Here is a 12,676-nt window from a genome sequence, read left to right on the forward strand (position 1 = left end):
TCATTGGTGCAAGAGTTATGGCCCCTTAAAGGGCCAAAATTTGCTATTTTCTGCTTGTGAACACAATAATAGAGACAACGTTTTGCAATCAACTTTAATCAAACTTGCACACAACTTGTATTGGCATAATATCTCGGTTCCTTTCGGAAACTGGCCAGATCCCATCATGGGTTCTAGAGTTATGGCCCCTTAAAAGTCCAAAATTTGCTATTTTGGCTTTTGCAGCCATATAGAGACTTCATTTATGGTTTGATTTGATACAAACTTGCAAAATATCTTCAACATCAATAATCTTGAATTCCATGATGAATCTGTCAGATCAGTCATAGGTTCTGGAGTTATTTTATATCTGATTACCTTCCCTGATTTTAATCAAAATGGATTTATATTAGTTAGTACTTATAGGACTAATTTGAAATTTCATTATTGTCATTAGCTGCACTGAGACAATCAGGGTAGATAACTATGGACTGATTTTATGTTAAATTATCTCCCTTTATTTCAAATTAAAATGGGTATATCTTTGTAACTAATGAAGATATTGATCTGAAATTTCATTTATGCCATTTAAACTGTTTACATATGGAAACTACATATAGACTGGGTCTCACTTTTGCAATTGCTTATATTAAGACGTCATTTACACAATAGTGTAGAACATACATACATTTTGTCCTAAAATACCAGTATATAAATTCGAAAGCACAATACATATTTGAAACTGATAATGCATCCATATCTTCATCTTGAAGCATAATACATATTCTTGTGTACGTTGTATATGCAATCCAAACATACAAAATGCAAATCCATATATTCATCTTGAAGCATAATACATATTCTTGTGTGTACGCTGTATATGCAAACCAAACATACAAAATGCAAATCCATATATTCATCTTGAAGCATAATACATATTCTTGTGTGTACGTTGTATATGCAAACCAAACATACAAAATGCAAATCCATATATTCATCTTGAAGCATAATACATATTCTTGTGTGTACGTTGTATGCAAATCAAACATACAAAATGCAAATTGCAAGCATAAATATGCTTGCTCAAGTCGTAAACAAAATGCGATATATTTACCCATACTCCTATATCATACTGACACCACATCATCACATACAAACTTAAGTCTGTTTCCATGAATACTATAAGATAGTTGTACAACACGAACTTCATAACAAATGTAGAGAAAAATTTTGATGACGTCACAAATGATGTCACAGACGCGATATAAATTTTGAACGTCAGTGTGGAAAAATATTGACTTTTCAGGGTTCATTTAAATTTATCGGAGTACGTAATAAGTTTGTTTTTAGTCTAAAATGCTAAAATGACTCAAAACACTATTAAACATTCTTTTCTCATCATATCATATCTGTCTACAAAGAAGAACCAAGTGTCTGGATCCAGTGGAAAATCTACCAATCAATCTATGGCATTTAGTGGAACAGCAAATGATAATGGTTAAAAGTTATTAGTCGTTAATTATTAACTAAACTGTTTACATATGGAAACTACAAAATATAGACTGGGTCTTACTTTTGCAATTGCTTATATTAAGACGTCATTTACACAATAGTGTAGAACATACATACATTTTGTCATAAAATATATATAAATTCGAAAACACAATACATATTTGAAACTGATAATGCATCCATATCTTCATCTTGAAGCATAATACATATTCTTGTGTACGTTGTACATGCAAACCAAACATACAAAATGCAAATTGCAAGCATAGATATGTACGTTCAATTCGTAAACAAAATGCAATATATTTACCCATATTCGTATATTATACTGACACCACATTAACACATACAAACTAAAGTATGTTTCCATTTATACTTAAAGAAAGTTGTACAACACAAACTGCATAACAAATGTAGAGAGAAGTTTGGATGCAACAATTCAAGTCTACATCTTTTATATTTTCCCGTAAAAATATTCAAGTCAGTCTAAATGCCTCGACTTTCACGTCCGTAAATATATGTAAACTTGAACAGTTTTTGCCGGAAACTTACAATTAGACCTTTTCGGCGTTAATATCTATGTTCATAGCTACCAGGTTTGGCCCAAGTTTTCTACATTCGTAAGTAGAAGAGAAACGAAAATGTACACAACTTGAGTGATTTGAACTAAGAGATCAAGTTGAGAAAACAACATTTAGGTATACAGGGATTTGAGAACTTTGTTTTTTGCTCGAATGCCGCCGTCTCTTCTTGGTTTGATGTTGTACTGTGTATGCACATTAATCGTTACCATTTAAAATGTGTTATATCCAAGTATTTTGGGGAGGCCCCTCGAAATCAATCGAAATTTGTAAACATTTACGTAGTCGTGTACATTTACGCCGAAAAGGTCTATTAGGAGTTTGTTATATATAATTTGTCTTTAAAAATTATTTAGAACCATCTTCTCTTAATTCATAAAAATAATATAATTGCGTATCATAAAAATGGCTATATTCCAAGTATAAAGATAAGCCTTTATCCTGAAATTCGGACAAACATAAAGAGCAATTATACTTGCCCTTTTCGAAAAGTATTTTTTCTTGAGAAATGCGAAAATTTTCTACTGACATTCTTATTTCAGATTGCTTTTTTGCCAATATAACATTAACTCCGTGGAATTTTAAAGTATTATCACAGATATTAGTGTTAAAATGCAACATTTAGTATCAATATCTAATATAGACTTTAAGACCCACCAAAACCTATCTCTGTCTTATATTTCTCTGTAAACCTGCCTTATGTAAAACAGAGAAAAGTAGAAACTTCACAGGTCGCTCAACACGACAAAAACGAAAATGTTGCAGACTCGGTTTGATTGAGCCTGTTCATGGACGGTAGTGGAAATGCATGCTACCGTCCACGCCCTCTAGCCCCGGGTTGAGCAGAACTCAACATTTATACATGCTAAAAGTACAAAAAATAATTTAGAGACATCCGCAGATGTATTCAAACGGCGATGAACATGGAACCTTCAATGATACACGTGTTGAGGCGCGTAATTCCATGAAGAGCGGCGTTTGGTCCCCAGATAAAATAAAGGGTTTGCCCCAAACGAGAAAACAATGGGCAGAACTAAACAAACTGGAATTTAGGAAGGGGATCTAAGGTTATGGAGCCTGCGTATTACAGGAACCGTCAAAAGACAAAATTAAAAAGCAGGCACAATATCAGGGGTGATTAAACAATACCCAAGGCTGTGAAAGCGGGAGTACTGGAACCACCCAGGCCGAAATGGTCATGTTGAAAAACTAAACAGTAGCAATAACACGACATAAATGTCGTGCTGAACGATCTGAGAAGATCGAAATATAACAGCCCTAAGACGTGCCTTATCCGGCAAAGTTAATGGTTTTCTGTTGGCGAATTATAATGATATTCCTTTTTTCTCTATATTTTGAATACTTATGATTTTATGAAAGCCTATATGTCACTCATTAAGAATTCCATTGGTAACTTTTTTATGCCTTGAGTATGGCGGCCATCTTGAATTTCAAAATGGCTGCCGTATTTCAATAATTATACCGTTATATACATATTCATTCTCTGAAATAAACCTGTGTTTCTTACTATGACACACACATTTATATTTCTAAATGGTTAAGGCTTATATTTATCATGTATATATGAAGTTTTAGTTAAATGTTGACTTTTCATACATGAAAAACATAATTTTCAAAAGTGAATTTAAGTAGAGAATCTTCTTTCATTATATATCCAATTTTTACGCGGTAAAATGTGCTAATTGTTTAAAGGAAATAGTATATTTATTCAAAAACATATATGAGACATTTATCTTAGATAAAGTTTTACTTATTTAAAGACAATGAATTTATAAATTATGCGTGAAAGTGTGTACCTAAGGTTCCTGCTGCAATAAAAATATCTATTACAATGAAAGAAAACATGAATATGGAGATACAAGAGGGCCATGATGGCCCTATATTGCTCAATCGCGGAAGCGCGATGCCTTCATTTCAGTGCGGCACATACCCGTGTTCTTAGGTCAAAGATAAAGGTCACGATCCGGAACAATTAAACTGTTTCCGTACGATAAAGGAGCAAGTTAAGGGAAATAACTTTGCAACTTAAATTACAAAGTTATTTCCCTTTTCAAATTAGAACATTATGGAAGAGCTTTTGTTACAACTTTTTGTGTAAGCTAATATGAGGTGGAGGAATTTCAAATAGTCGACTGTACTGTCATTAGAAAGCTTTTGTAAAATTTTATTGGGGTGAATCGAAGATAGTGCCTTATTTCATGTTTACAATGTCAATGATATACAAAATTAATGAAAAACGATTAATTGTGTTTTTAAGGCTTTATTTTCACATACAGACAACATAAACAATTCTAACTTAGTACTGAGCGTAAATATTTACCTGGCACTAATTCATCTCGAGCATTTTTGTTACTTCATACAACAACTATATCTGGAAATAGCTTTCAAACTAAATTTACCAGTGACTGCAACTGGTAACATGACTCCTACCCAGGTTACCACTGATTCGAATTGAGTCTCGTACCATTGTTTTTGCTGCGAAATTCCTTGTTATTTGTCACAAAATTACACTATTCTACTTCAATAGTTTTTCCTGAAAATACTTCTATGCTGGCGATAAGGAATTTATCTTTATGTCAGAGATGTTGGTCAACATTTTGTCAACATATTTACATGTATATGAGAATGCTGAAGTCCTCAATAAATTCTACAAATTCTACCAATACACTTTCTACCAATAACTGCACCTACAAAACATTGTTATGAACGCGGCATAACTTCCAGCTCCCCACCCACCCCCTTGATAAAATGTTACGTAGATAGATCATGGGTATATGTATAAAATGTGTAAGTGTCAGACGTAGGACTCGGACTCAGTGATAACCAATAGGAATGTCCAGTGTCTGTGCCAGCTAAATAATAACGCAATAGAAAACTTAAAACACAATCATACACTTACAGATTTTTATCAAACATCTAAATATCTTTCAATAATTTTCAGCTTAATTACTTGAATATTACTATATTCATAAAACTGGTAAATGACTTCAGTTAGTGAATACACTAAATTGTCAATATCTAATTTTTCAAATATGGTAACATCAGTTCCAAATTCTTTTAATTTCAATAACATATAAAAGATTTGGCTACGTCCGTATGGATTTTATACGGTATGTTTTAGATCGCGATATACATTTGTTAATAGCACGGACAGCAAATAAACTAAGACTAACACACATATTACAAACAAAAACATAAATCTGGACTCTTGCTTCCCCATTCATTGAGAATTAAACAAAATCTTAAATCATTTCAATGACTTGCAAGTCTTTCGGCAATGTACGAAGGCTGTCGAAAATAATCATCGGCAAGCGATTTTGAAGGTTGCACCCTCAGACTGATTCTGGTATTGTCATTCGATTGACAGAACAACATATTATTGATCATCAGTTCATATTTGGTACAACTGATATGGTATATGTTTTGCAGTTAAGGGTAGACAACCCATACCTGCGATTGTCGCAGTTATACGTAATAATGCCACATTGTCAGATATATTTAAATATTTGTTACAGTGTAACCATGCTGAAGATAACTGTCAGTTTCCTCGGTTTATCCATTACTCAGCTTCCACGTTCGGCCTGTTGGTGTTTACCGTTTAATTCTATAGAGATACATTTTAATTGACATTATAAAAAAAGCGTTCCTTTTTCACGTTAGAATATTATTACAGATATCACTGTGGGTATTTAGACCACTTAACACAAGCATGACATCAGTAGAGGGTACACAACTACATATTATGTTACCCAGTTTGAAACAGTACTGACATTTTTCAAATTCATTCATGAATACGAGATACAAATTCGGACTCATGCACTGGCCATGACGGATACAACTGAAATGGGAAACCGATCAGACGTGTCACCATACATTTGATTCGTTATAGCTCAAGACTTCTACAAAATGCAACAAAGTTAAGAGCATATCATATGTTGAACTTAGGCAACTTTCAATACATTTGAGGACTTTGGGGAAATGTGAAAAATTATATTAAAAAAAATTATAAAATTTTGCAGCTACAGCATAGCAATAAAACATCAAAGATAAAAAACATTAACTCCTGGAAAACATTAAAACTGCTTCTGGAGTTGGCAGAAAAAGGGAGACAGAAGCGATGTCATTGCCTATTGATAAATGTGTCTCGAATCTGGTGCAAGATACACATGATCGTGTCATCTGTACACAGCAATGTAATGTCCTTCCTGAGAAGTAACAACAATTTGTATGATTTGCAACATGGTTTTATCTCAGCAGGTTTTTGTGAAAATCAATTTATTGTTTACATTGAAAACATTAGTTAGTCTAATAACAACAACATTCGGACTGACATCATTATTATGGATTTTGATAAACTGCCACATGAACACCTACTGTATAGATTAAATACTATCGAATATACTATAATGTTTTAACTGGATTTCTGTTGGGATTTTTTCTTGAGGATAGGACCCAGACAATTGTTCTCGAAGGTGGTGTCAAAAGAGTGTCTGTGACGGTGTCACAACAGTACGGTACCGGGTCCGATCCTCTTCTTAAAAAGAAGATACAATGACTTTTTCCGGTTTTAAACACAGTACTTTAAGTATAACGTACGTACTAGTTGATTATTAGCAGCAACTGCAGCCACACAAGGCTCTACTAGCGATCTGACCAAAAAAGACAGAGAGAATTTTTCAGATACAGACGTGTCCGGCTAACTTAGCCTTCTGGTTCTTTAACGTGCCCCCGGTGTATAGCATCGATACACGCGTAGCCGTCTTTTCCTGGGAAGAACCAGTACAGGCCTCTAGTTAGGTGGGAGACACTCAATAGCATCTCAGAAATTTCCAGTGCCTGGACCGGGATTCGAACCCAGGACCTCTGGATTGACAGTCAAGCGTGTTACCACTAGACCACCGGCCCACCTTGGTGCATTTTCCACCCTGATAAACGCAACATTCTAAGTATAACGTGAAAAACATCCGATTCAATTGAACTATACGCTACATTATCATGCTTCAGAAAAAGTTCACTCAGCAAAGTATTTCTGTGTAACTCTTCAAACTGATTTAAGATGGGCACATACAAACAAAAACTAACAAAACGAATCAGTTTCTTGGTTTTATGCTTAGAAATCTAAAGATTCCAATTCTTCTAACATGAAACTCTATGCATATTGATATAAAGCAAAAATAATTCCAAAATTATAATATTCATCAATTCTTTGAGACCCACATACTAATAGCCATATACATTGTATATCAAACTCAAAAAGTGTTTACGTGATACAAGTTCAGATAATTAGCTTACTTAAATTGGCCATCATTAGAGATAAGACGAACTAGAACTTGCTTAATAATTTAATGTTCTTTTAGATAGCCCATCAAATAGTAGCTGTATACTCAGAAAACAACTAATTAATACTAGCTGATTCAAGAACAAGGCATAGACATGATAATATGAGCCGTGCCATGAGAAAACCAACATAGTGGGTTAGCGACCAGCATAGATCCAGACCAGCCTGCGCATCCGCACAGTCTGGTCAGGATTCATGCTGTTCGCTTTCAAAGCCTATTGAAATGACAGAAATCGTCAGCGAGCAGCATGGATCCTGACCAGACTGCGCGGATGCGCAGGCTGGTCTGGATCCATGCTGGTCGCACACCCATTATGTTGGTTTTCTCATGGCACGGCTCATATACTGCTTCAGACACATTGGTACATCCAAAGATTCCTGCAAATATTAATTTTACCCATGAACAGTGAACCATTGTGCATGCTCTCTGTCACAGGCACTGAGCAGCCACAGTTGATTCGCTCAAAACTAATACCAAGTAGAGTATGCATGTTTTGATCTCTGCCTTCAGTTTATAACAACCAATGTACAAAGTTTTAATACTGTAGATTTGGAAACTTTTGTTGTTTGACAAATTAATGGTTTTGATTTTGTTTAAATGAAATTGTAAGTCATCGCCAGCACTTCAAAGTATTAGTTTATTAGTCAGTTCCGGATCACAGCGCTGTTTACACTTACATAACGGAGATAATCATTTAGTTCTTAGCATGAATATTTACTTCTATAAGGGAAATAACATAACAAAATATAAATTTTGCAGATCACTGGAATGTGAAGAAAATTCGTATTTTGTCAATCCATGTTATCCGGAACTCACACAACAAGGACACAAAACAATTGAGAAATCATTTTTAAACAAGAAAATATTTTTATCTTTCCAGCTTGCCAATATGTAGTGATTTGGTCGGATGAGAGAAACCAATTATTTGTTCACAGGTGTCCCAGTGCGTTTTAGTTTTATTATAAAATGGTCTGTAACTGACCAAAATGGTGACACCAATGGTGCCTTTCTCCCTGTGCAAAAAAAAAAATAATAAAAAATATGTTCCGAAGCTCAATAACAAATGTAGCCCTTATATAGTGATCCGGATCTGACTAATCGAGACTGTATATGAAGGAGCAGGCCCGGATCCAGACATGTTTGGCGGGAGGAGCACCAGTCCAAAACGAAGACGTCACCACCAAGGCACATAGCACTGAGAGCGGGTAGATACATGGATGGGATGGGGTGGGTAGGTAGCCTCTGGTGCATTTACTGGTAAGTTTACGCCCCTCATTTTAGGGGGGCGGGGGGGGGGGGTCAGAGGGCTTTTTCCCTGGAATTGTTTTAATACAAGTATGGAAATGGTGGCCTCTATTGCATTTACTGGTGAGGGTACTCCCCTCATTTTAGTGGGGTCAGGGGGCTCTCCTTCTGGAAATTTTTGAAATACAGGCATGAAATGGTGGCTTCTGATGCATTTTAGGTCTAAATTTTGAGGTAATGTAAGGGTTACGCCCCCTGAGAGCTCTTGATGGGTGTAGGGGGTCAGGGGTTGTCCCCTGATTTTTTGTGGCCTCTGATGCATCTTAGCTCTAAATTTTGAGGTAATGTACAGGGGTTACGCCCCCCACCCTTGATGGGGGATCTGGGGCTGTCCCCCTGAAAATTGTTTGAAATACAGGTATGAAATGGTGACCTCTGGGTCTTAATTTTGAGAAAATATTATTCCTTTGCCAAAATAGTAGAGTGCATCTATGATGAATATAGGTCACTTTTCAGCCATCTGGGTGGAGGGCACTAGCCCCCTCGGCCTGTCCTTACTAAAATACCAGGCTTCCGGCGAACGTTGCGGCAAATTTGCCTCAAACGTTTTGGTGAATTTGCCGCAAACTTTCTTTTGGCAAACTTTTACCATGCAATTTAATTTTGCGGCAAATTTGCCGCAAACAATTTATGCAAATGAATATGCAAATGAGGTTTGCAGCAAATTTGCGGCAAACCTAATTTGCATGGTAAAAGTTTGCCGCAAATTCGCCAAAACCTTTCAGGCGAACTTCTGGCAATGTTCTGGCGAGCTTTTGGCAAACTATTTGTGCAAATTAGTTTGCGGCGACTTTGCAGCAATCAATTATTCAAATTTGTTTGCCGCAAATTTGCTGCAAACTTTTGGCGCAAAAGTAACAGACCTTTTGTTTTTGAAGAACAAAGGATATATTTGCAAGAAAAATAAGAAAGGGCTATTAAATTAGTAAAATATTATCTGCTAATAATGATTTATCTTTTCTAAATAACTATAAAGAAAAAATACAAATGCACGAGATCATTATGATAAAGTATGTCGTTAGTAAGTCAGACAGACAGACAGACAGATAACTTTATTCACCCAAGGTATTATATAATACTACATGAGGATATACAAATAAATTTGAATAAAGCCAAAACTAGTTCCGGTAGTAACCTGCAAAAAAAAAAAAAAAAAAAAAAGAGTGCAATCAATTGTTAACAAATACATGTATATATGTATTGAGGGGGAACTCATTTACTCCTTTAACACAAATACATGATAAACTCACGTTTAATAACAACTTCTAAAGAACAAATATGGAAAAAAAGATGTTTAGTTCATTGACAAAAACACAGTAATACACACACACACACACACACACACACACACACACACAAGGGAGATTACGAAATATATAAGTTCAGTAGGAACTACATAATACGTCGCAATGATTTAAGGTAAAGCGTGGGAGTATGTGATTAGGCTTTAATGACCTGTCATTCTATATTTAGACAAAAATAAGTGTTTGCTTATATGGATCAATAACAGCGAATTACGGATAGGTTACACGTGCTCGGATTTACTCTATGAGGTTTGTAGGTCATATATATTTACTATCTTAAGTGTTTTGTATTTTAATTACTAACTTGAGAAAAAAAGGAAGGTTATTTGCGTATCTGCAACTGGGAGGCAATATCAAAACTTAGAAATAATAATTCGTAGAAAAGAGCAGAGATGCACTAGCGAATTTGCGTCTGTTGACTGTATAATTTGTCGAAATGAAAGATCGCTATCCTGAATATTCGAATCGCGCAGGTATCTATTTCTTTCTTGCCTAAAGAATTCGCAACTGAGTAGATAATGTCGTTCATTTCCGACGGAGTTATTACTGCACAGTGGGCATATACGTTCCTGAAATGGGGTTCCATCATAACGGCCTGTTTCAACTGGAAATCTGTGGTTGCTGGTGCGAAATTTAAGAAGCGTTAGATAATCTTTCCTACTTAGTACATTGAAATAATTTTCATATTTGTGGCAATGTTTAAAGCTATTGTAAAACAGACCTTTTGTTGAAAGCTGCATTTGGCTATGCCAGTGTTGTTTGAACTGGTCGACAAGAGTTTGGTTTATTCTTTTTGGTGTACTTTTATTTAGTGCTACATCTTGATTAAGCCATAAGTCTGACCTTCCAACCGAATCCAGAATTTCTTTGATTTTAGAGATCCATTTAAAACTAACGTCATTTTGGTTAAGCATATATTAATACATCAGAAATGAAATCTTATTTTCTTTTCCTAGTAGCAATCTTGTCCAGAAGGATATCATCTTGAATTTTATAGATATTGAAACTGGGAACGTCCCAGTTTCTCCATATAACATGTACATTGGAGTACTTTTCCTAGCATTCGATATTTTTCTAAGAAAATCATTATTTATTTTTTCTAGCAAATTAATATTTTCGAACCCATAAATTTCGGATCCGTAGGTAAGAATAGGTAGAACCGTGTGTTGGTAAAGTTTGATAGTTAAGTCTACTGGCAGGTGAGCATTTTGGGTTTTTGTAAATAAAAGATACATGGCTTTGCTGGCTTGTTGAGCTACGTGTTTTCTGGCTCTTAGGAAAGATCCATTACTGGAAAAGGTTACCCCCAGATAGTGGTAATTGTCCGTTATTTCAATTTCTTCGTCCCCTAGTTTAAAGTTAAAATTAGAATTATTTCGAGAGCCAAAAACAATTATCTTAGTTTTTCTTTTGTTTACTTCCAATTTCCATTGGTTACAATAATTATAAAAAGCATTTAAGCTATTTTGAAAGTCATATTGGTTATTAGATAATATTACAGTGTCGTCGGCATAAAGCAAAAGTAAAAGTTTAAGCCAGGTTTCCCCACTGATTGGGTCACTGAGACTTATGCCTTGGACATTATGTGTTTCTAAATAACTTCGCAAATCATTCAAATAAAGGGAAAACAGGATGGGGCTTAGGTTTTCTCCCTGACGAACCCCGATTTCAGATAGAAAAAATGGAGACTGTGCGTTATTGTGCACCACACAGGACTTTATATTTTGATACATGTTGAAAATTACCTGAAAAAAATTGCCATTTACAGAGGTTTGCAGTAGTTTGTGCCAGAGACCAAACCGCCAGATCTTATCGAAGCATTGTGAGAAATCTATGAACGAACAGAACAGTTTTTGCTTCTTTTTCTTAATAATTTCAATCAGTGCATGTAAAGTAAATATATGATCAGAGCAGGAGTATCCGCTCCTAAAACCTGCCTGATTTTCATCGAGTAAGTTAAAGTCCTCGATATAGCTAGTAAGTCTGCGATTTAGAATGGAAGTAAATAATTTCCCGAGACATGATAGGATGGTAATCGGTCTATAAGAGCCGCAGTCCGTGGGGTTACCTTTATTTTTGTATATAGGAATGATCATGCCTTGTGACCAAGATTTCGGAATGATACCCGTATCGAGTATGCTATTAAAGAGACGGTTATACACAGGGAGAAGTAACGATTTTGTGGCTTTGATATATTCATTTAAGATATTGTCTGTCGGGCAAGACGCTTTTCCATTGTTCAAATTATCTATGCATTTAATTATTTCAAGATCCGTGATAGGCATGTTAAGAAACAAGTTTGAATCATTTATAAAGTTTGGATCATCTAGTAGATCATCTTCATCAATGTCTACACTTGGCTTCGTGTTAATACTTTTAAAGTGGTCATAAAACTCATTTATGGACGGATGTTCTGTGTTATTGGTTTTGGGTTTTAAGCTTTTCAGAAATTGCCAGTATTGCTTAGGGCTTTTAGAATGCATATTTCTGAGCTTATTCGCTTTTTCAATCTTGTACTTGTTAATGAAATAATTCATTGTTCTTTTATATTCTTTGCTGGCGTTCTTTAGCCTAAGCTTGCTATTAGCGGAACGGTTATTGCGATAGTTTGATTTAGCATCATGATAATTTTTCCTAG

Source organism: Mercenaria mercenaria, chromosome 19 (genome assembly GCF_021730395.1).
Source record: "Mercenaria mercenaria strain notata chromosome 19, MADL_Memer_1, whole genome shotgun sequence".
Taxonomy (NCBI): domain Eukaryota; kingdom Metazoa; phylum Mollusca; class Bivalvia; order Venerida; family Veneridae; genus Mercenaria; species Mercenaria mercenaria.